This window comes from Lucilia cuprina, chromosome 5 (genome assembly GCF_022045245.1).
Source record: "Lucilia cuprina isolate Lc7/37 chromosome 5, ASM2204524v1, whole genome shotgun sequence".
NCBI classification, from domain to species: domain Eukaryota; kingdom Metazoa; phylum Arthropoda; class Insecta; order Diptera; family Calliphoridae; genus Lucilia; species Lucilia cuprina.
The window spans coordinates 14,269,712-14,292,172 of NC_060953.1; the positions used below are offsets into that span (position 1 = coordinate 14,269,712).

The window sequence follows — 22,461 nt, forward strand, 5'->3', positions numbered from 1 at the left end:
CTATCTATCTATCTATCTATCTATCTATCTATCTATCTATCTATCTATCTATCTATCTATCTATCTATCTATCTATCTATCTATCTATTAGTCTGTCTGAGCATATATTAAGTCGTGCATTGGTACCATGGTGTACTCATTCCATATTTAGAATACCAAACAATATAACTGAAATATATGCTTATTTAATAAGTCAAATCAATATAAATTAAATCGAAATTGACTAAGCAAAAGTAATAATAACCTTTAATCAACTTTAGCTGAAATTAGCGTTTATTGCTTTTAATTTATACCCACTAACGAAAATACCGCAAAACCAAAAACATATTCAGACTCACAGATGTTATGCAGTGAAACATTAATGACTATATACAAAAGGTCTGTTCGTTGACATCGAGGTGTTTACTAGCTTTTGGAATTTTATTAATATACAGAACGTAAGCAATATATGGCATAAAACAAAAAATGAATAATAATAAATAATTAGATTTTTATAATTATCGCAGCTAAAGGTAATAATAGCACAGAAACGACAAATAATAGCGACTAAAATATATATAAGTATATTAAAGTATTTATAGAGATCAAATTAACATTAATTGTTCATTCATTTGTGTTCACATGTTGATGTCAAATACTCAGTCGTGTGTAAAAATACACATGTGTTTCGATTATAGAACAATAGTCAAAGTATTTGTGACATAAGTATGACTTTGAAGCTTTACTATATTATAATTTTGTTTTCATTAAAGAAATTATTATTGTTATTATTTAATAAATGTTAATATTATTATTGAGTTTAATTTTTGTTATGAGTTTTGTGTTATTGATGTGTCCGCATATGTAAATCTAATCAAATGTAATCATAAAACTTTCTATAGAATTAATGATATTTTTATAATTACAGAGCAAACTCTCTAAAAATTTGGAGGTGTAATTAAGTTTTGGGAATGGTAATTATGATAATTATATTCTATACCATTATAATGAGAGGGGTATTGCAAGTTTTTGTTGATTTGTTATATGTAAATCCTAGAAGTTAGAGTATTATTATGTGAATACCTAACACAACAGTCACTTCCGGTCTAAGCAGTGCTGTATCCCAAACTGGAATTCAAATTTCTTAATGTGTACAAAGCAGGACACTGGCAGAGAAAGGTCTTACATGCCGGTGACAATTCTTGTACGTGGCTCTGGTAATGTACAAGTACCACGCAGATAGGATGACCTCTGAAGAACGAAATACGAATCCATTTCCGTCTATCGATTCCGTCCATCCTATATATCAAATACACTTGACGCCAAGTTGTTATCAAGTTGATTCATCTGCGGCCTCGTCAACCGGACTGAACTAATCCAGAATTATAACTAGACATTACTGTGTATCAGTCTTTTAACTATCAACAAGAAAAAGTCTGAAATTCTAAAATATCGACTACCAGTTTCCGTGGTGTCAGATTATGTGGTTGACTTCTCTATGAACAAGTGCCAATTCTTTTACAAGGCTCTGGTAATGTACAAGCACTTCTCTTAAGAACTTTTATGAATTCATTTCAGTTTTTCGATTACGTCCAGTCCGTATATCAAATACACTTGACACCAAGTTGGTATCAAGTTGATTCATCGTTTAATCTACATTCATTCTTCTATGGGGTATGTGCTGTATAGAAGTCATTTATCTAGCCTTTCTTTTCAATCGAATTTGTGCTCAAACCTTTACAAATACCGGGACAAGACAAAGTCTGAAATTCTGAAATATCGACTACCAGTCTCCGTGGTATCAGATTATGTGGTTTTTTGATTCGAGACCATGTCAAATCATTGTTAGCACCTTTCTCCCTGAATTCCTATAACCTATTGACTTGTCTATAAACAAGTTCATGTCCTAGTTTGTGGAATGTCTTATGTCAAATGTTTATGTTTATTAATGACTTGATAACATATCGTGCTTGCAAATTCTTCAAATAGGGACACACTACTTTTTAATACACTTCGATCCAAGTACTCAGGGAGCCTTAATAAAACCATATTGTCGCGCTCGATTATACGATATCTTACGGATATTAACGTCCGATTGATTTTTAAGTAAAGCAAGAAATAGCTACCTAGTTAGTTCAGTCTTTGATCTGTTAGGGGAGATCAATGACAAAGGAAAAAAGAGATATAGTTTTCATCCTGCCAGCTACTGTAGAAGTCCTTACAATGGCAAATCACCACTGCAGTTAAGTTCTGTAGATTAACTCTCGGAATATGAAGAAGAACTTAGGATAGTTTTCAAGTTTTTCACGTATATAGCGTTAGAAGGTTGTGTCCTCTTTCTAGCGAGAAGCCCACTTAGGCAAGAGACTACGCAATGGTATTACTAGTTATACGTTGATGTCATGGAATCCAGTGCTATCCTATAATAGAATGTTTTAACATCAAGTCTGGAATTGCCAGACATTCCAAGACCAAGTTTGGTGTTGTATAAATACCACTTAGAACCTTAGGGCTGCCTGGCTATGTCCAAGTTATCAGCGTATTTAATGGTTGTAGGCTCACATAATGCTCTTATTTTTTTCGGAGAAGACATTGTACGATCCGTCATCGAGGATTGTTTCCGTCACAATTGCGTGGTGTTGGATGGTCACTTAAAAGTTTCTAGCAAAATATTGTTTGAAGATGCAATAATCAATGTTGTATCAAATCAATAAGTCCATGGGCTAAAAACTATGGACTAGCCTATCTATTACTCAGTAAATTAGTCTAAATAATTGCCTAGTTCATTGACCGATCTAAGTACAAATCTTTGGACTAATTGATAATGAAGATGAACTCTATAAGAGAGCTTGTATGGAGGCTAGAAGCAAATGAGGCTCGATATATATTAAAAATCATAGTTATTTATAGTTTTATAAACTAAGTTTTGTCGACATTTGTTGACAAAATAGATCTTTTTTTTAATTATGATCCCAAAGGCCCTATTCGAGGGATACGGTTGTATGGCGGCTAGGCGAAATAATGGACCGATTTTATACATTTTCAATAGGCTTCGTTCTTGGGCCAAAAAAGCGTGTGTGCCAAATTTCATCCAATTATCTTGAAAATTGGGACCTGTATCTTGCGCAAAAAGTTTACATGGTCAGTCAGCCAGACGGACGGACGGACATAGTTTAAACAACTCAGATACTTTAAGGTGGGTATATGACGAATATGTAACATACATCAGCACAAACCCAATATAAGTTCCAACTAAAATGGTGTAGGGTATAAAAACGTATTATATCCGTTATTATATCCGTTGTCAAAGAATCTACGGATAGTTTTCAAATCAACAACAATAAAATAAAAAACAAAAAATAATAATCTGTTATAAAAGTGACAACGCTTTGTTGTCAAACAGAAATTGCGTTGTCAAAATGACAGCGAAATCACGACGATGCATTGCCGAAATGATATGAAGCTTAATCGAAATGACAATAATGCGTTGTTGCAACAATAACGATGTGTTCCCAAAATTACAACGGAGGTTGTCAAAATGATTAATTGTAAACAAATCCGTTGTCAAAATGTTAACAAACTTTGTAAGCTTTCTACTGGCAAAGTATTGTATCAATTTCAGTACATATCAACAGTTTCTTTTACCTCTGTACTGAGAAAACAATATCTAGAAATAAAAGTCCAAAAGATATTTCCTACACCTAATACGGTAATTATTAATTTTATATAGGACTTTTAATGCGTAAATAAAAAAATCGATAAATGTTATTTGATATTAAAATTTGTACACGTTGATTGTGCTTTAACAACAACAAAGGAATATTGTTTATTACTTTAGAGGGGTGAGGGAGTTGTATCGCAATTTCAAAGGGTTTGGTTTTCAATATGATTTTATGAACATGTAACGAGGTCGTATACATTAGAATTTATTAATTTTGAAAGTATATACTTTGTGGCATAAACATGTCGATGAACTAAAAGTGATTAACAGATTAAGGTTCAACTAACTTTAGATTAAGAGAATAAAACAAAAATTTTATAATCTTAATGTTTATGTGTCTTTTCTGTTGTTTTAACTATAAAATAATTTAACTTTTAGAATTTAATTTAAATGTTAGTGTCTTAGTATAAAGACTATTGCCATTGGAAACATTCAAAAATTTACATACATATGTAAAATTTTGAACACAAAAGTGTAATAAAATTAAAATAACGATTTAACTAGACAATAAACAACATGACAAAACAACAGCAACAATAAACATAATGAAAACAACAACTATTTGCCATTGTTAAGAATTTGTTTTCCCATTTCTATTATAATTTTGAAAAAAAAAAAAACAAAACAAACATTTCCCCAAATCTTTTGTATAAATTTTACATAAAAAACAATAACATAACACAAGGGAAAAAGAACAAAATAATTTCAGTGGAAAATGCAAATTATAAAAAAAATGTTCTTTTATTTTAAAATAAAATATACATTTTATGCAAAATAATGCGTAGATTGCAAACTGTTATTGACACTTTGTTCATCAACTACTACTACTACAAAAAAAGGCAATAATCTTTAACATTAGACGACAATAGCGACGCTTTTTCGATAATCAAAAAGGAAAAAAAGTATAAAATTTACATATTTCTACTTATGTCGTAGACAGGCGGAACAATGGGATGTTGGTTAACACACATACATATAAACAAAATGTTGTGACTACTTTACAGTCTATTAAAATGCAAATATTCAATATTTTTCAAGTATCATTGTTAATATTTATGCATTCATAATGAATTTAGTACATTTTTTATGCTAAATAAGTACTTACGAATTTATTAATGTTTAACGCTTGCTATCGGCAAGTCTGGCATGTACTGTGGATGATGATTGAAGCGGTAGAAATTTTCATGAATATGTAGGTTTCATACCATGTCTACAAAACCCAGTGGTTCCGTGAGATAGTTCCGAACTTCTTATTTAACCTGTGACTTAGCTTACCAACGACTGTCTAGATGACAAGATAGTTCAACATGTACTTATCCTACGAGGGTGTCTATCATCAGCCCATAGTTTACGTAGAAAGTGTCTACTTGCGCTTGCGAGGAGACACTATCTTCACCCTCGTTTACAGCGAAAAAGTCCATGACGAAAGACGAATTAGAGTCAGCAAGGAGGTTATACGATAGTGGATATCACTGTCTTTATACTACTATAGTGGGAGGGTATTATGAGTTTGTGCTGATGTTTGTAAATATTGGTTCTAGACCTTAAAGTATACCAATCGGCTTAGAATCACTTTCTGAGTCGATTTAGCTATGCCCGTCTCTCCGTCCGTCCGTCCGTCCGTCTGTCTGTGTGTCCATGTAAACCTTGTGCTTACGCTACAGTTCGCTATTTTTAAGATAATTTAATGATATTTGGCACTTACACTTTTCTTGGTTCAAGGACGAATGCTATTGGCTGAAATCGGTCCATTATTTCGCCTAACCCACATACAAATGTATCCCACGAATCGGGCCTTTAGGCTCATAATTAAGTTAAAAGATCTATTATGTCAACAAAAGTTGTCAAAACTTAATTTTATACAACAATGAGTTACACTATCGATTTTTGTAATGATCGGTCCTTATTTGATCCTAGACCTTATACAAACTCATCTTCAGAAAATAACTTTAAGGTCAAGATTCACTTAAAAAACACTTAAAACACTTTTAAATTCTACATAAATAACTATGAAGTAGACGTAAATTTGGGTACCGTAACATTACGTTTGGTTCATCCCACAGCGCCACTACTACTACTAACATTTATAAGGTAGACCCATATTTACCCCTACTCTCCTATGACCTCCCTTATGGAAAATCTTTTACAAATTAAATGGTTTTATTCGTCACCCCATAGATTACAAAGAGACGAACTGTAACTAATCCTAAGTTTGTTGTTTTAGTGTACAATTGGGAAACTAACTGGACGATTATCTTCACACTCGTTTACAAAGAGTACGTCCGTGACGAAAGACAAATTAAGCTTAAGTTTATTCTTTAAGCGTCCACTTTCTCTCTCTCTCTCTCTCACTTGCTTACAAAAGGGGCTCTTAACTGACGATTATCTTTACCCTCAAATCAGGTGGTTAGACGTTAGTGGAAGTCATTGCCTTTTTTTAAAGCATTGACTCTTTGTCGAACTGCTAAGCAAGAACGATGTATTAAATCTATTTGAATGATCTGTGGACTCGTTTATTGAGCTAGTTTAATTACTATTCTACTGACTGGTCTTTTAAGTAGTTTACGTCTATTCTTGGTCTAGCCAATTATTTTTTCAAATAATTATAGTTTTCAAATAATCAATGTTAACTTCCTTTGATGCAATTCTGCTAAATCTACTCTACGACTTAACAAGTATAGTACATAGTATAGGACATTGCCGACTATATGATACCTACACCAGTCAGTATGTAAAAAAAGTGGATAATTTAAAAAAAAAACTAAAGCATTTAATCTGTTACTTAACGGTATTTGGAAATATTTTTACGTATTATTGACAAAAAAAGAGATTTTCTACAAGAGGGATCATAGGGGAGTAAGTGTAAATATGGGCCCGATAACTATTAAAATTAGTAGTGTCATTTATTGTCCTTTAAAACTACGGTTGTATGGGGGCTAGGCCAAATAATGGACCGATGTCAACCATTAATAATAGCGTTCGTCCTTGAACCAAAAAAAGTGTATGTGCCAAATTTCCTCAAATTATCTTGAAAGCGTGCGCCTAAGATTTACATGGACATACAAAAAGACAGGCAGATGGACATAGCTAAATCGACTTAGAAGCGATTGGTATACTTTAAGGTGGGTCTAGAACCAATATTTTTGGGTGTTACAAACATCAGCACAAACGCATAATTTCCTCCCCACTATAGTGGTGTAGGGTAATAAAAAGTCTAACGGACTCATTGCTCATGTTACCATCCTACTAAATATAAACAGGCCAATCATAGAGAAGGAAACAGACTACATACTATCTACACATTCAAGACAAGAATAGCGACAAGGAATGATTGGATCGCGAACACTATCCTAAAGGACGACGTGATCTCAATCTATACTAATGACTAAAAGACAAAAAACTGAAACATCTTTTGTTTCTTTGACTACCTGACACTTGCACGGTTCTTCAAGCTATTATTCCAACAATGCAGTCGAGATAGGAATACAGGAACTGAATCTTGTAAATTCAACTTGGTCGGTCTTGCTTTAATCAAAGCTCTTAACTGTTTAAGTCGTAATATCTTCTCAATTGTATTCAATCATTGGCACCACATTTCGTTGAGTTGATATAATAACGGGGAATGACCTTCACAGAGATATTCACACTCACCATGTGATCCTATCAAAATTGATAGATGACTGGGTAGTGAGACAGAACTTGTAGAATATTGAGACTGCTCTGGCCTACTCTGACAACCAATGGAACTAAGACTCTATTGTGTCTTAGAAAGAAATCGATTGAGTTTCTAACTGGTATATATCGGAACATATGGGTTACCCACGCAATAGCTACTTGAAAAGCTGTTTGGTCGAGAAAGAAGACGAAGAAAAATTGAAATCGGTACTACACTATCTGTGCCCTTGTTTATGATTTGGACTATCTCCTGTCTTTGAATTATCAAAACAGAGACACAGAGCGAGATAGGAATTTTCATCTTTTGGATGAAATTTTACTTTACTTTGTCCAGCTGTTTGTCTGTCTGTCAATCTTTCTGTGTGTCTGTCTGTCTGCCTGTCCATCCGTCTGCCTGTCTATCTCTCTGTATGTCCATTTGTCTGTATGTATGTCTGTCTGTCTGTCTGTCTGTCTGTCTATCTGTCTGTCTGTCTGTCTGTCTGTCTATCTGTCTGTCTGTCTGTCTGTCTGTCTCTCTTCAAATCGCCATAGCCCCCGAAAAGTTAGAGTGCTTATAAAATTTTCCTCATAGATAGTGTTTGCATAGTATTGGAATGGCCCCTATACATTCTCAACAGTCCGTTTTAACAAACCAAATATAAACATAGATAGAAAAATTTGCTTAATTTCTGCCACTTTACTACAAGTACGCAAACTCATTTTTCACTACAAAACATATTTCAGTACAAAACTGATTAGATTGTGAATAGGATTTAAACATTTTCAATTAAAAATGATTTATTAACAAAATAAACAATTTAGTAAATTATAAATTACACAATAAATTGTTTAAGCAAAAACAGAATTATATATATAAAAAAACTAAATAAATCAAAGGATTTTTCATTTACATATAAATTATGTGCAACATTTAATTACAAATATTACACAAAGTATTTATTAAATAAAGTTATATAAACATTTTTTTATTGATTATTCATCGTATCGTATGAAAAGAAACCATATTTTTTAGAGAAAATATCTAAATAAAAAACTATAATAAAGTATTAAAAGTTAAACGGATATATATTTTATTTTTTATTTTTTTTAATAAACAATAAATATGTAAATGGTTTATTTTTTTATTATTATAAATTTAATTGAAATTGTTTTTATAACAAAAGTATTTTTTTTATTGATTTTTAATTTGAAGCAAAAAAAAGCTACACAATATTATAAAAATAAAAATCAAATATTTCCATAAAATGTTAATTTTATTTTTATTATTTTTTAACGTTTCCCTTCATTTACTGTTCTCGCTATATGCAAATTATTAATAAATGCACGAGTTTAAACAATAAACATAGCATACTGATAAATATCCTTTTTTCATAGAATACTTAATAATAGCAAAAGTATATTACAAATTAATATTCAAGTGTACGCATGAAAGGAATAAAAACTTAAGTCCTGTTAAAAGGATATTTCTGTATTATTTATAGAGGTGAACAACTTTACAAGTGGAAGGTTGTTGGTTTTTATGTTTGACCCTTTAGAAGTGTTTCCTTTGTTAAATAATTGTTAATAAAATTAGGGTTTTAAGTGGTTTTTATATAAACAGTAAAAATTTTTACATATTGCTAATAAATATACTGCATAAGTAGATAGGAGAATATGATCATAGACCTTTGTGTATTTTAATAGGCTTTTGTTTTTTATATAAATATATAAACTATTAATGGAAAATTAGTATGGCAACATTGTGAAGTAAATTGCTTACATAGCAAAAACAACAAAGGATATCTGCATTCGAGATGACTACATACTTTGGTCACCAGACTGCAGAATTTGAGATATTGTAACGAAATTACATAAAGCTGAATCTAAGTTGTTTTTGAAACGATTTATGTAAAGATTCATAGAGTAAACCTCAAAGGCAACCAATTAACCAATTAACTAACTAGCTAACTAACTGACTAACTAACTAACTAACTAACTAACTATCTAACTAACTAACTAACTAACTAACTAACTAACTAACTAACTAACTAACTAACTAACTAACTAACTAACAAACTAACTAACTAACCAACTAAATAACTAACTAACTAACTAACTAACTAACTAACTAACTAACTAACTAACTAACTAACTAACTAACTAACTAACTAACTAACTAAAACTAACTAACTAACTAACTAACTAACTAACTAACTAACTAACTACTAACTAACTAACTAACTAACTAACTAACTAACTAACTAACTAACTAACTAACTAACTAACTAACTAACTAACTAACTAACTAACTAACTAACTAACTAACTAACTAACTAACTAACTAACTAACTAACTAACTAACTAACTAACTAACTAACTAACTAACTAACTAACTATCTATCTATCTATCTATCTATCTATCTATCTATCTATCTATCTATCTATCTATCTATCTATCTATCTATCTATCTATCTATCTATCTATCTATCTATCTATCTATCTATCTATCTATCTATCTATCTATCTATCTATCTATCTATCTATCTATCTATCTATCTATCTATCTATCTATCTATCTATCTATCTATCTATCTATCTATCTATCTATCTATCTATCTATCTATCTATCTATCTATCTATCTATCTACCTATCTATCTATCTATCTATCTATCTATCTATCTATCTATCTATCTATCTATCTATCTATCTATCTATCTATCTATCTATCTATCTATCTATCTATCTATCTATCTATCTATCTATCTATCTATCTATCTATCTATCTATCTATCTATCTATCTATCTATCTATCTATCTATCTATCTATCTATCTATCTATCTATCTATCTATCTATCTATCTATCTATCTATCTATCTATCTATCTATCTATCTATCTATCTATCTATCTATCTATCTATCTATCTATCTATCTATCTATCTATCTATCTATCTATCTATCTATCTATCTATCTATCTATCTATCTATCTATCTATCTATCTATCTATCTATCTATCTATCTATCTATCTATCTATCTATCTATCTGTCTATCTGTCTATCGGTAGATGGATTTATTACAAAGAATATCATGTGCTTTTTTCACGGTTACACCGGAGAACTTCAACGAAGCGTAAAAATGCTGTACTTTTTAATACTTATCTCCCACATATGGAGACTTTCTTGATATTTCACCAATTTTCGCATCAGTTCCATTCTACGGGATTACAGGCAACCATTGAATACTAACATGACAATTCCCCAACATATACCGGTGTCCTACTACGCGACCGGTAAAAAATACTTATCGGATTCAGAAATACAAAATATGCTGATTTATAGTCTATACCTGTTCGAGGAAGGAATTATCCAAGCCATTAAGTGTAAGACATATCAGTCCTTAAACCCGAAAGAACCTCAACCAACTGACCACTAAGGACAAGTCCTGCTGTTTATCTGGTGCTCTGGTTAGACGACATTCCAAGGCTATGCCGAGGATACATTTGACATCACCGGTTTATAGCTCCGGCAGACTAGAGGCATTGGTAGCGTCTCTTTTCCCCTGGATTGCAATAACACCAAGGCGAAGATTTCACAAAGGTAACATGGATTTAGGATTTTATATACTCATAAAAAGAGTTGCTGTTGTTATGGCGAAAACCCTAAAATGGTCTGCCCATTTTTGGTAAATTCAGGTGTTACGCCCCCAATTTTTAACCCATTAATTCTTATAATAACAACATACAGCGAAAAAATTAATAAGAAATTTTACACCCATTATCGACGACGCCTATTTTAATTACTGAAAACGTAGTCAAAAAAGTTCAATATTTTAGAAAAAAAAACTCTTTTGCTCTCTCTTGCCGCGCTTTTCTTTTAATTGTGCCCATTTTGAATTATGTAAAATTAAAATCATATTACATATACCCAGTTTTAGGATAAGATTTATTCTAGACATTTATTAAAAATCAATTTTAGATTGACAAGAAGGGAAATGCCACGCGACTTAATTCTAATCCGCTTATTTATAATGATTACATAAATGTCAAAGTTTTTCTTAAAAAATTTAAAGATTCTAAAAGTTTGTCCGATACATGCGCTTTTATTCTTCAATCATTGGTGTGGGAGCTGCCACGGTTCCTTATTTCTAGTCTAATAAGTAAGAGCTTATTACTTCTAAGTCAAAGCTGTTACTAAAATATTCTCATGAATGAGGATTTTAGCTCTTATAGTTTTCCATGTATATGGTAGCTGCCATGCCCCCTTTTTCGTTAATTAATTGACCTAATGCTTACATTGATACCAAAGATGGTAGTGCAAAGTTTGATACTAGTTTTCTATATATACAAAGTGTCACATCCCCTATTGCTAGTCCGCCTATTCGAATGTTATCTGAGCTGAATTTGAGGATTCTAGATCTAATAGTTTACTAATTCATATGGAAGGTACCACGCCCCTACTGATAATCGTCCTTTTTACCCCCAACAATTTTTAAGTGAATTTCAATGTTGCTTGAGAAAAATTTGAGGATTCTCGTTTTAATAATTTCTCAGATATACGATATTTTATATGTTTATTCAAATGGGAGGTGCCACGCCTCCAATTGCTAGTGCTAAAGTGTTGAAAACTAACTGAGATTTTGTGTCAAATATTATATTTTGTTGCCCAGGTATTGTTTATATAAAAGTAATAATTGACTATTAGGGTATCCCGTGAACCCACAAAATCAAAATTTTTCAAATCTATCTCAAACATATAGTTTTGAACTAAGGACCCATTCAAGAATTTTTCTTGGAATTTTCTCACATTTAGCTCACCTAAATGCATCGATTGAGAGGGAATTGTAAAATATTAAAAAATTTCTTTAAGTTTTATTATTTGTGAGATTTTCAAGTTTTAATTGAAAAATATTCAATTTGAACAATTTAATAAATTAAAACTACTTCTTTTGATTCTGTCAACTAAGTAACAAGTAAAAGTTATTTACAGTTTCTTGTCGACTTTAGTCAACAACTAATTTCCTCTTGCACTCACATTAATTAAATAATGCTGTGAGTTTGTGTGTGAGTGTGTAGAGAGAAATAAACTTGACTTTACTAAAGACTCAGACAATTTCCGTTATTTTGAGATTGTTTGCCATTGAAACTAATGAAATCTTAAGTATAGAGATTAAAAACAAAAACAATAAATTGAAAAGAAGAGTAAAGAAAAAAAAACTTACCTCCTATGGCCAGGAAAAATAATCGAAGACTTTGGTAATTGTCAAGTGTGTACTTGAGTTGGGAATGAGTACTTAAAGATGTGTGTATGTATGTGTGTGTGAGGGTGTAAGTGATTTAAGTTAAACACTATTGAATCATAGTTCTTGAGTTTTATATAACAAGTAAATTGAAACCTCTACTTCTTTACAAATTTTAAGGAAATTTAAATATTTTCACAAGAAAAAAAAACACACACACACGTTAAGCAGCACTTTAAAAAATTTGTTTAATTTTCTTCTTTCTTTTTTTTACATAAAAAAGCTTTCAAGCATTTATTTTTTCCTTTAACGTTTTGTTATATTTATTGTTATTTAACGAATTAATTCCTCTTTCTCAAGAAATTATAATAAAAATGGAAAAAATAACCAAAATTAAAATGTTATTTAGTTATATACTGATGATGACAATGTTGTTACTGGTGCTGCTGCTGCAAATGATGTTGATGTTATTGTAACTGCTGCCACTGTTGTTGATGATGTATGAGATGATGATGCTGCTACTTCTGCTGCTGTTATTGTTAGCTGGATGTAGCTGTAAGATTTTATTTAATAAAACACGTTTATTTAACACACAAAAAATTATTCTTAAACTGCCACTTGAACACGTACTCTGTGGTGGTCTTTTGTTAAAAACATATATGTATGTAAGTATATAAATAACATTGAAGTGATAAAGTAAAATGAAAAAGTAAGAAAAGAAAAAATCATGTACAAAATGGATGAATGAAAAAAAAATACACAGAAAAAGATTTAAATCTGATACATGCAGTTAATTGACTTTCTTTCTTAAGGGAAATTAAAAATAAAAAATCAAATAAATAATACAGAGTGGAGGGAAGAATCATCAGTCAAGCCCGTTATTTAAGATCACTCTCAAAAGTTACAATTACGCTTTAATGTTATGGAAGAGGTATCTTTGTTATACCATAAGTATTAGTTTAAAAATACCTTTCTGAAGAGTATCTAGAGAACTATTGGAGATATCATAACAAAACTTTACATAGTCGGAGAACACAATATCTCGAAGCCCTTTTGCAAGAACATCTACCGTATCGACCTCATTTTTTCTATAGTGTGAACCTTTTCGACACTTTGTGAATCTTACATGCAGGTTGAAATCTTTATATGTGTTTCCGCTGAATCTTTTTTTACTCAAATACTCGATTTGCAAAAACATCACTTCCGTTTACAACCGCTCAGATGCGATGACCACTGTTGAGTTGGCAACAGCATCTAAAGATGTATTTTGCACAACGGAACACGAACCCATTAAGCCGAGGACAGAGAATATGCTATGGTAAATATGGCATGTACAGAATGAACTCTAAACATATCTGGACAAGGATTCATTTCAATGTTATCACTTGGAGAATTCAAAGTTATCACTTGTATAAGATACCTTTTATTTATCACCATTCAACCTAGATCTATTCTTTCTGATTCTAGAACATCATGCGACGCATTCACTTTAAAAGTTAGTAGCAGTTGAGATCCAGTATAAGATACCTTTCAACTATGACCATTTAACCCAAAACCCTCCTTACATATTCGAGAACATCATGCGACACACTCACTCAATAGGACTCCCCCCCGGGCCACATCGTGGTGTATTGCAATCCGTGGGTAGATAGGTGGTCATCCGGGACTATAAATTGGTGTTGACAGTCTACTACATGTCTTAGTGCTTGCATAGATTGAAAAGAGGTCGAGTGGCTGTGGTTAAAACCAAAATCGCGGGAAGAGGGTGCTCGGTTAAAAGACAGATACACGTTGAATCTGATTTTCATGATACATTTCGATTATCGCTCCAATATGCTGGAGCGGTACGAACTACAGAGCATTTCTGTGGATTAAAAAATGTTGAATTTCAGCTAATAATGAAAAGATTTGATATACAAGGTGGAGTTTCTGATGTTTCCTGACGTCTACTTTCATTTTATGGAGAGACTGGATTTGAAGGATGGAGTGGTGAAGTGGCGGAGTGGAAGGATGGACGTGGTGCAAGGTCACTGCTCCTGTTCGATTTATTTAGCGATTTTCCTACATGGTTGAGTGTATGCTATGGTAAATATGGCATGTACAGAATGAACTCTAAACATATCTGGACATATCACTTGGAGAATTCAAAGTTATCACTTGTATAAGATACCTTTTATTTATCACCATTCAACCTAGATCTATTCTTTATGATTCTAGAATATCATGCGACGCACTCACTCTAAAAGTTAGTGGCGGTTGAGATCCTGTATAAGATACCTTTCAACTATGACCATTTAACCCAAAACCCTCCTTACATATTCGAGAACATCATGCGACACACTCACTCAATAGGACTCCCCCCCGGGCCACATCGTGGTGTATTGCAATCCGTGGGTAGATAGGTGGTCATCCGGGACTATAAATTGGTGTTGACAGTCTACTACATGTCTTAGTGCTTGCATAGATTGAAAAGAGGTCGAGTGGCTGTGGTTAAAACCAAAATCGCGGGAAGAGGGTGCTCGGTTAAAAGACAGATACACGTTGAATCTGATTTTCATGATACATTTCGATTATCGCTCCAATATGCTGGAGCGGTACGAACTACAGAGCATTTCTGTGGATTAAAAAATGTTGAATTTCAGCTAATAATGAAAAGATTTGATATACAAGGTGGAGTTTCTGATGTTTCCTGACGTCTACTTTCATTTTATGGAGAGACTGGATTTGAAGGATGGAGTGGTGAAGTGGCGGAGTGGAAGGATGGACGTGGTGCAAGGTCACTGCTCCTGTTCGATTTATTTAGCGATTTTCCTACATGGTTGAGTGTATGCTATGGTAAATATGGCATGTACAGAATGAACTCTAAACATATCTGGACATATCACTTGGAGAATTCAAAGTTATCACTTGTATAAGATACCTTTTATTTATCACCATTCAACCTAGATCTATTCTTTATGATTCTAGAATATCATGCGACGCACTCACTCTAAAAGTTAGTGGCGGTTGAGATCCTGTATAAGATACCTTTCAACTATGACCATTTAACCCAAAACCCTCCTTACATATTCGAGAACATCATGCGACACACTCACTCAATAGGACTCCCCCCGGGCCACATCGTGGTGTATTGCAATCCGTGGGTAGATAGGTGGTCATCCGGGACTATAAATTGGTGTTGACAGTCTACTACCTGTCTTAGTGCTTGCATAGATTGAAAAGAGGTCGAGTGGCTGTGGTTAAAACCAAAATCGCGGGAAGAGGGTGCTCGGTTAAAAGACGGATACACGTTGAATCTGATTTTCATGATATATTTCTGTTATCGCTCCTATATGCTGGAGCGGTACGAACTACAGAGCATTTCTGTGGATTAAAAAATGTTGAATTTCAGCTAATAATGAAAAGATTTGATATACAAGGTGGAGTTTCTGATATTTCCTGACGTCTACTTTCATTTTATGGAGAGACTGGAGTAACTAATGGATTTGAAGGATGGAGTGGTGAAGTGGCGGAGTGGAAGGATGGACGTGGTGCAAGGTCACTGCTCCTGTTTGATTTATTTAGCGATTTTCCTACATGGTTGAGTGTATGCTCAACTTATTACAGTGGGTCTATGTGACTACTGAAGAAAAATGTTGTCAATTAATATGATCCGTGTTTAGGACTACCAATTACGTCCCTTATGTCGGGGTTAGATCACCATATCAGTGTTCGAAATATCCCAAAGTCTAAAATACTTGCTCCTACTCAAAGGAGTAACTACAAACGATACTATGTAATGAAATTTTTAATAAAATGCCAAAAAAAAATATGAGAAATTCTATGCCTATAGATCTACAAAGGATGGGGAAAATTCATAAAGTTCATATTTTGTATACAGAAATGTAACACTAAGGCTTCAATATAAGACTTTTGAAAAACTTGATAACAAATGCAAAGCAGAATTCTTGAAGAACGTTCGATAGTACCACAGATAATTCTTCTGACACCAGTGGACTTGTTATCGACTATTCTCAATGTCTCAGCCATGTGACAGTTGAACGAAAAGTTGATATGAATCTCTAAAAGTTCTTATAATTACATATTTCCATGGCCGTAATTCTCCAGAAATCGGAACTGGTGGATCAACTGATAACTCTGTTGATACAGTTTTGACCCATTTAAATGACGATCATTTATACCGGAACTACGCACCAAGTGTCCCTCACTTGAAAACGAGGAAAAACCTAACACACGAAAGTGAAAGATTTCAAACCGGAACGGGAGGAGCAGTTGATACAGCTTCGCCCATTTAAATTATTATATCCGAACCATAAATCAAGTGCAAAGTGTCCTTACAGACAAAAAAAGAAATAACATGCGAAACTGAAGGATTGGACTATCATCCGTCTTCAGAAAACCTGTAAATGAATGGTTCGCTCAAGCATAAGCCCGATCAGTAATATCGTTATCTTTCTATCACAAATATGACAAACAGCAGTTCCTCACAAGGAGATGTATTATCTTCACTTCAATTGACTTCAGCTATAGACTAGACTATAGTCTATAGTCTAGACTATAGTCTAGTCTATAGTCTAGTGTATAGTCTAGACTATAGTTTAGTCTATAGTCTAGTTTATAGTCTAGTCTATAGTCTAGTCTATAGTATAGTCTATAGTCTAGTCTATAGTCTAGTCTATAGTCTAGTCTATAGTCTAGTCTATAGTCTAGTCTATAGTATAGTCTATAGTCTAGCCTATAGTCTAGTCTATAGTCTAGTCTATAGTCTAGTCTATAGTCTAGTCTATAGTCTAGTCTATAGTCTAGTCTATAGTCTAGTCTATAGTCTAGTCTATAGTCTAGTCTATAGTCTAGTCTATAGTCTAGTCTATAGTCTAGTCTATAGTCTAGTCTATAGTCTAGTCTATAGTCTAGTCTATAGTCAGTCTATAGTCTAGTCTATAGTCTAGTCTATAGTCTAGTCTATAGTCTAGTCTATAGTCTAGTCTATAGTCTAGTCTATAGTCTAGTCTATAGTCTAGTCTATAGTCTAGTCTATAGTCTAGTCTATAGTCTAGTCTATAGTCTAGTCTATAGTCTAGTCTATAGTCTAGTCTATAGTCTAGTCTATAGTCTAGTCTATAGTCTAGTCTATAGTCTAGTCTATAGTCTAGTCTATAGTCTAGTCTATAGTCTAGTCTATAGTCTAGTCTATAGTCTAGTCTATAGTCTAGTCTATAGTCTAGTCTATAGTCTAGTCTATAGTCTAGTCTATAGTCTAGTCTATAGTCTAGTCTATAGTCTAGTCTATAGTCTAGTCTATAGTCTAGTCTATAGTCTAGTCTATAGTCTAGTCTATAGTCTAGTCTATAGTCTAGTCTATAGTCTAGTCTATAGTCTAGTCTATAGTCTAGTCTATAGTCTAGTCTATAGTCTAGTCTATAGTCTAGTCTATAGTCTAGTCTATAGTCTAGTCTATAGTCTAGTCTATAGTCTAGTCTATAGTCTAGTCTATAGTCTAGTCTATAGTCTAGTCTATAGTCTAGTCTATAGTCTAGTCTATAGTCTAGTCTATAGTCTAGTCTATAGTCTAGTCTATAGTCTAGTCTATAGTCTAGTCTATAGTCTAGTCTATAGTCTAGTCTATAGTCTAGTCTATAGTCTAGTCTATAGTCTAGTCTATAGTCTAGTCTATAATCTAGTCTACAGTCTAGTCTATAGTCTAGTCTATAGTGTAGTCTATAGTCTAGTCTATAGTCTAGTCTATAGTCTAGTCTATAGTCTAGTCTATAGTCTAGTCTATAGTCTAGTCTATAGTCTAGTCTATAGTCTAGTCTATAGTCTAGTCTATAGTCTAGTTTATAGTCTAGTCTATAGTCTAGTCTATAGTGATATTTTCGCATATCGGAAGTTAAGCAAAGGGACTGAAAAAGTCGGAAATAAGATAGCTTGAGTGAGCAAAGTACATAGACTGAAACAGCCATCGACATATAAGAAGCACAATGGGGTGATGGTTGTTCGTTTAACAAGCTAATACTGTGGTTGAAAAAGTACCACCGTAAAAAACGGACATCACTGCAACTGATCACGTAAAGCACTACGACATCTGTATACCTAATTAGCAATGGAACAAGACGAGGGTTTTGTTGGCATAATGCTCTACAATATTAAACATAATTTGGATAAATTACTTCATTCAAAGAAAAAGTCAATATTGAGTTTTTAGTTACCCAAGTTATGGCATATTATAGCAATAACCATACACTTTTTCATGTCTAAAATCTATTAATATAATTAACCAAACACTTAAACTCCAAAAGAAAAACCTATCTAGAGTTTTCATCATAATAACATTTAATAATAAAAATTACTATTCAAATTTGTGCACTATTCGTCACTAATTTGACAAGCAGTTAATGAGAATAATTTACTATCTATAATTAAAGTAGATTAGATTAAAATTAAACAACTATCTTCCTGTTATTATTATAATTATAATAAGATACAAATAATTTTCCATTCATAGATTCATTCATTAGATTAAAAAGATTAGATAAAATACCTTACAAACCAATCAATAGATTATTGCAATTTACGTTGATATATTAATGCGAAAAAGGTTATTGCTTTCTATAAATTCTGGAATTCTAAGAAGAGATTACAATAGCTATTGTTGTTTTGTTTGCTATTTCAGGGAGATATTTCTTTTTATTCATAAAAAATGTTATTTATTAAATCGAAATTGTTAATAAATATTATTGCAAGAATTCTTGTTAAATATTTTGCATAAAGTTTTGAGAATAATGGATATTATTGAAGAAAAGTGTTTTTGTATTAATTTTGTTTAGTTTTTCTTTTTTTAATTTCAAAATCTGCCTTTTCCTAAGAATGACAGAAATTTTTAGGTATTCTGAACCCAGCTTCCTGGGCAAAAAAGATACCGTTGACAGACAAGGTTAAGTATTCAGGTGCAATCTTTGACCGAAAATTAAGGTGGATACCACAAATAGAGGATAGAATCAACACAGTCACATGCTGGGCGATATGCAGGCAGATTGTAGGCATGAAATGGAGTTTTAGTCCTACTAAAACAAATTGGGGTTAAAAGAATGTAATTAGACTAATTCTAGCTTGTGCATTAGTAATCTGATGAACTTCTTTGGAAAAGTCCCAAAACAGGAAGTCCAGCGTATATGTTGCTTGGGTATAAGAGATGCCATGTACATTACTTCAACCAAGGCTCTGGATACATTGCTAGATATCCCAGCAATTGAAATATATAGCAGAACGACTCTTTACTTTAGGCGAACTGGCCGAACTTGGTTACAAGAGACGTCATCAACGTTAACTGAATACATTGGAAGGTTAGACACAGCATATGTCAGAAATAGATCAAAGATAGAATGTCTTGGTCAAACGGAACATTAGAGCAAATACTAGCAGTAATCTGTTGCAACACGAATGTCTCCATATTAGACAATAAAGTGGGCCTGGGATTCTATATTTGAAAATTAGAAATATACCACCGTTTACATAATACTAACACAAGCTTTCAGACTCAAGTTCGAGCAATAACGAATTGTGAAAAATTTATTGGAAAAAATATGGCATAGACAAGTCTTAAAAACTTATCGACATCCAGAAGGTAAGCAATTTTTTTAAGATTCAGTACAATGCAAATTAGCTGAAACATACAAATTTGTTCGAATAAAATTTACACTAACGGCTCTTTAAACATAGAATGGTGTGGGTGGCATCTACTGTGCTGGGGAGATATTAACGAGAGTTTCTTTTTGGGTTTTATCAAGTATACGGAGATGATATTTGTATGTATACCAAGAGTCAGGCTCTCCCAGGGCATGTTTCCTTGGTGCAAGATCCAATTTTGGTGTATTGCAATCCGTGGGTAAAGAGATGCTATCAATACCTCTAGCCTGCCGGGACAATAAACTGTTGATTACATTTCAATCTTTGGCTTGAACTTGGATGATATGAAAAGCGATCTAACAAGAGCTCCACATAATCTAGTACTACGGGTGCCCAGTTGACAATAGAACTATGATTGGTCATTTGGTTGAGGTTCCTTTGGTATCTAAGTAGTGGCTGTGGTATAAACAAAAATTTGCGGGAAGTGGGTGCTTGGTTAAAGAACTGATACACGGTGAAATATAATTTTCTTGATAAATTTCTGTTTTAGGAGCGGTACAAATTACAGAGCATGACTGTGGATTCATAAAATGTTCAATTTGAGCTGATAATGCAAAGATTAAGTATACGAGGTGGAGTTTTCAGGTGTTTTCTGATGTCTATTCTGATTATATAAAGGGGATGGAGTAATTGATGGATTTGACGAATAGAGTGCTGGTGTGCTAGACTATAGTTTAGCAAGAAGGGACAAATGTGGTGAAAGGTCGTCACTGCAATTAGCGACTAACGTATCAGCGTTTATCCTACATGGCGGAGTGTATTGGAGTTTACTCTAAAACATGTTCAACTTATCACAGTGGGTCTATGTGACTACTAAAATAAGGTGTTGTCAATTAATGTGATCCATATTTCAGACTACCAATTACGTCCCTCTAGGTGCTGTTGTTGAATCAACAGAGACATTAGTATCGGGGTTAGATTTATCTTGCTAATGACTATTTGCCTTCCTCAACAAGGCTACTATGAAAAGATTAGATAACTCTAGACCGGACCATCCATATACGTAAATTGTAATCTACGTGTAAGATACACAAAGCGGCAGTGGTGAGTTGCTGCTTAGTTTTACTCACACAGTGGATGAAAAAGACCTACGTGAAACAGGACGTCAAGGCAGGTGTTCACGTAAAGCACGTCCACTTTATTGACAGTCAGGCTCCTCTAACGAGAATGTTACCTCAATAAAAGACCCTCAAGCTTCCTGGCAGAAGTTCGAGTAATAACGAATTGTATAAATAAAATTAGATCTGAGTCATATTGAATTTTGATTGGATTCTCAAAAGGTAAGGTTTACATCATATGACTAATCAGGAGTAATCGGCAACGAAAGGGGGAATAAAATTGCTAAAGGGATAGGAGCTTGAGGTAGTTAAACCGATGAATGCAACACCATGCGACACGACTAAAGCTGAATTAGGAATATGGGTGAGAGAATTCCATATATCCGCTTGTGATAATGAAACGGTAGGTGACCCTAATTAGGGCAAGACCAGAAATCTCCTCGAAATGAGCAAGTCTAGTATGATGGTATATTTTCTAAGTGGATTACGAGCACATCATTTCAAACGAATCAGTTAACAACAACTCCAAGCTACCAGAAATAAAACCGATCTATTTTAAAAATGCTCATCAAACAGTTAAAATGAAAGCTAAATTTTTGAGAAAAAAAAGAAGACTTTGAAGTCCTAGTCCTGATTTTTTTGCACTTAGAAACTACTAACTGTAGCTTTTGCACTAAATAGTGTTTCAACAATATTTCGGAAATACACTACATGAAAGTAGTATGGAATCGCGGATCTATATAAAGTCTATTTCCAAACGAAAGTTGTTACTAGCTGTTACTAATTTTAACAAAAATATTTCAAATTTGTATTGAAATACAAAAAAAAAAAAATACAAATAATTTGTAACAATTACTTTTTAAACATTTTTAATATTTCAACTTTCTAACCATTGATGTTTGAGTCATGTTGAGTAGCTTTAAAGTACCTATAAAAACTTGTGGATGCACGGGCAATATTTCGAAGAGTTTTAAATATAATCGTTAGTTGCAACAGGTTTTTATACCCTACATCAACCACTATGTAAAGGAGGCTATTATGCGTTTGTGCTGATGTATGTTAAAGTCAGAATCGCATTCTGTGTGGAGTTAGCTATGTCCGTCCGTCTTTGTGTCCATGTAA

The 22,461-nt window shown here is 33.0% G+C and overlaps 1 protein-coding gene across 1 annotated transcript in view; it reads right to left on the minus strand.

Annotated features, from left to right (window-relative positions):
- Positions 1-22,461, minus strand: part of LOC111683195 (neuropeptide Y receptor type 2) — a gene marked incomplete at its 3' end in the record, with an annotated part of 44,989 nt that overhangs the window by 20,508 nt on the left and 2,020 nt on the right. The window contains exon 2 of the mRNA XM_046951550.1: positions 12,578-13,236. The remainder of the gene's footprint in view (positions 1-12,577; positions 13,237-22,461) is intronic.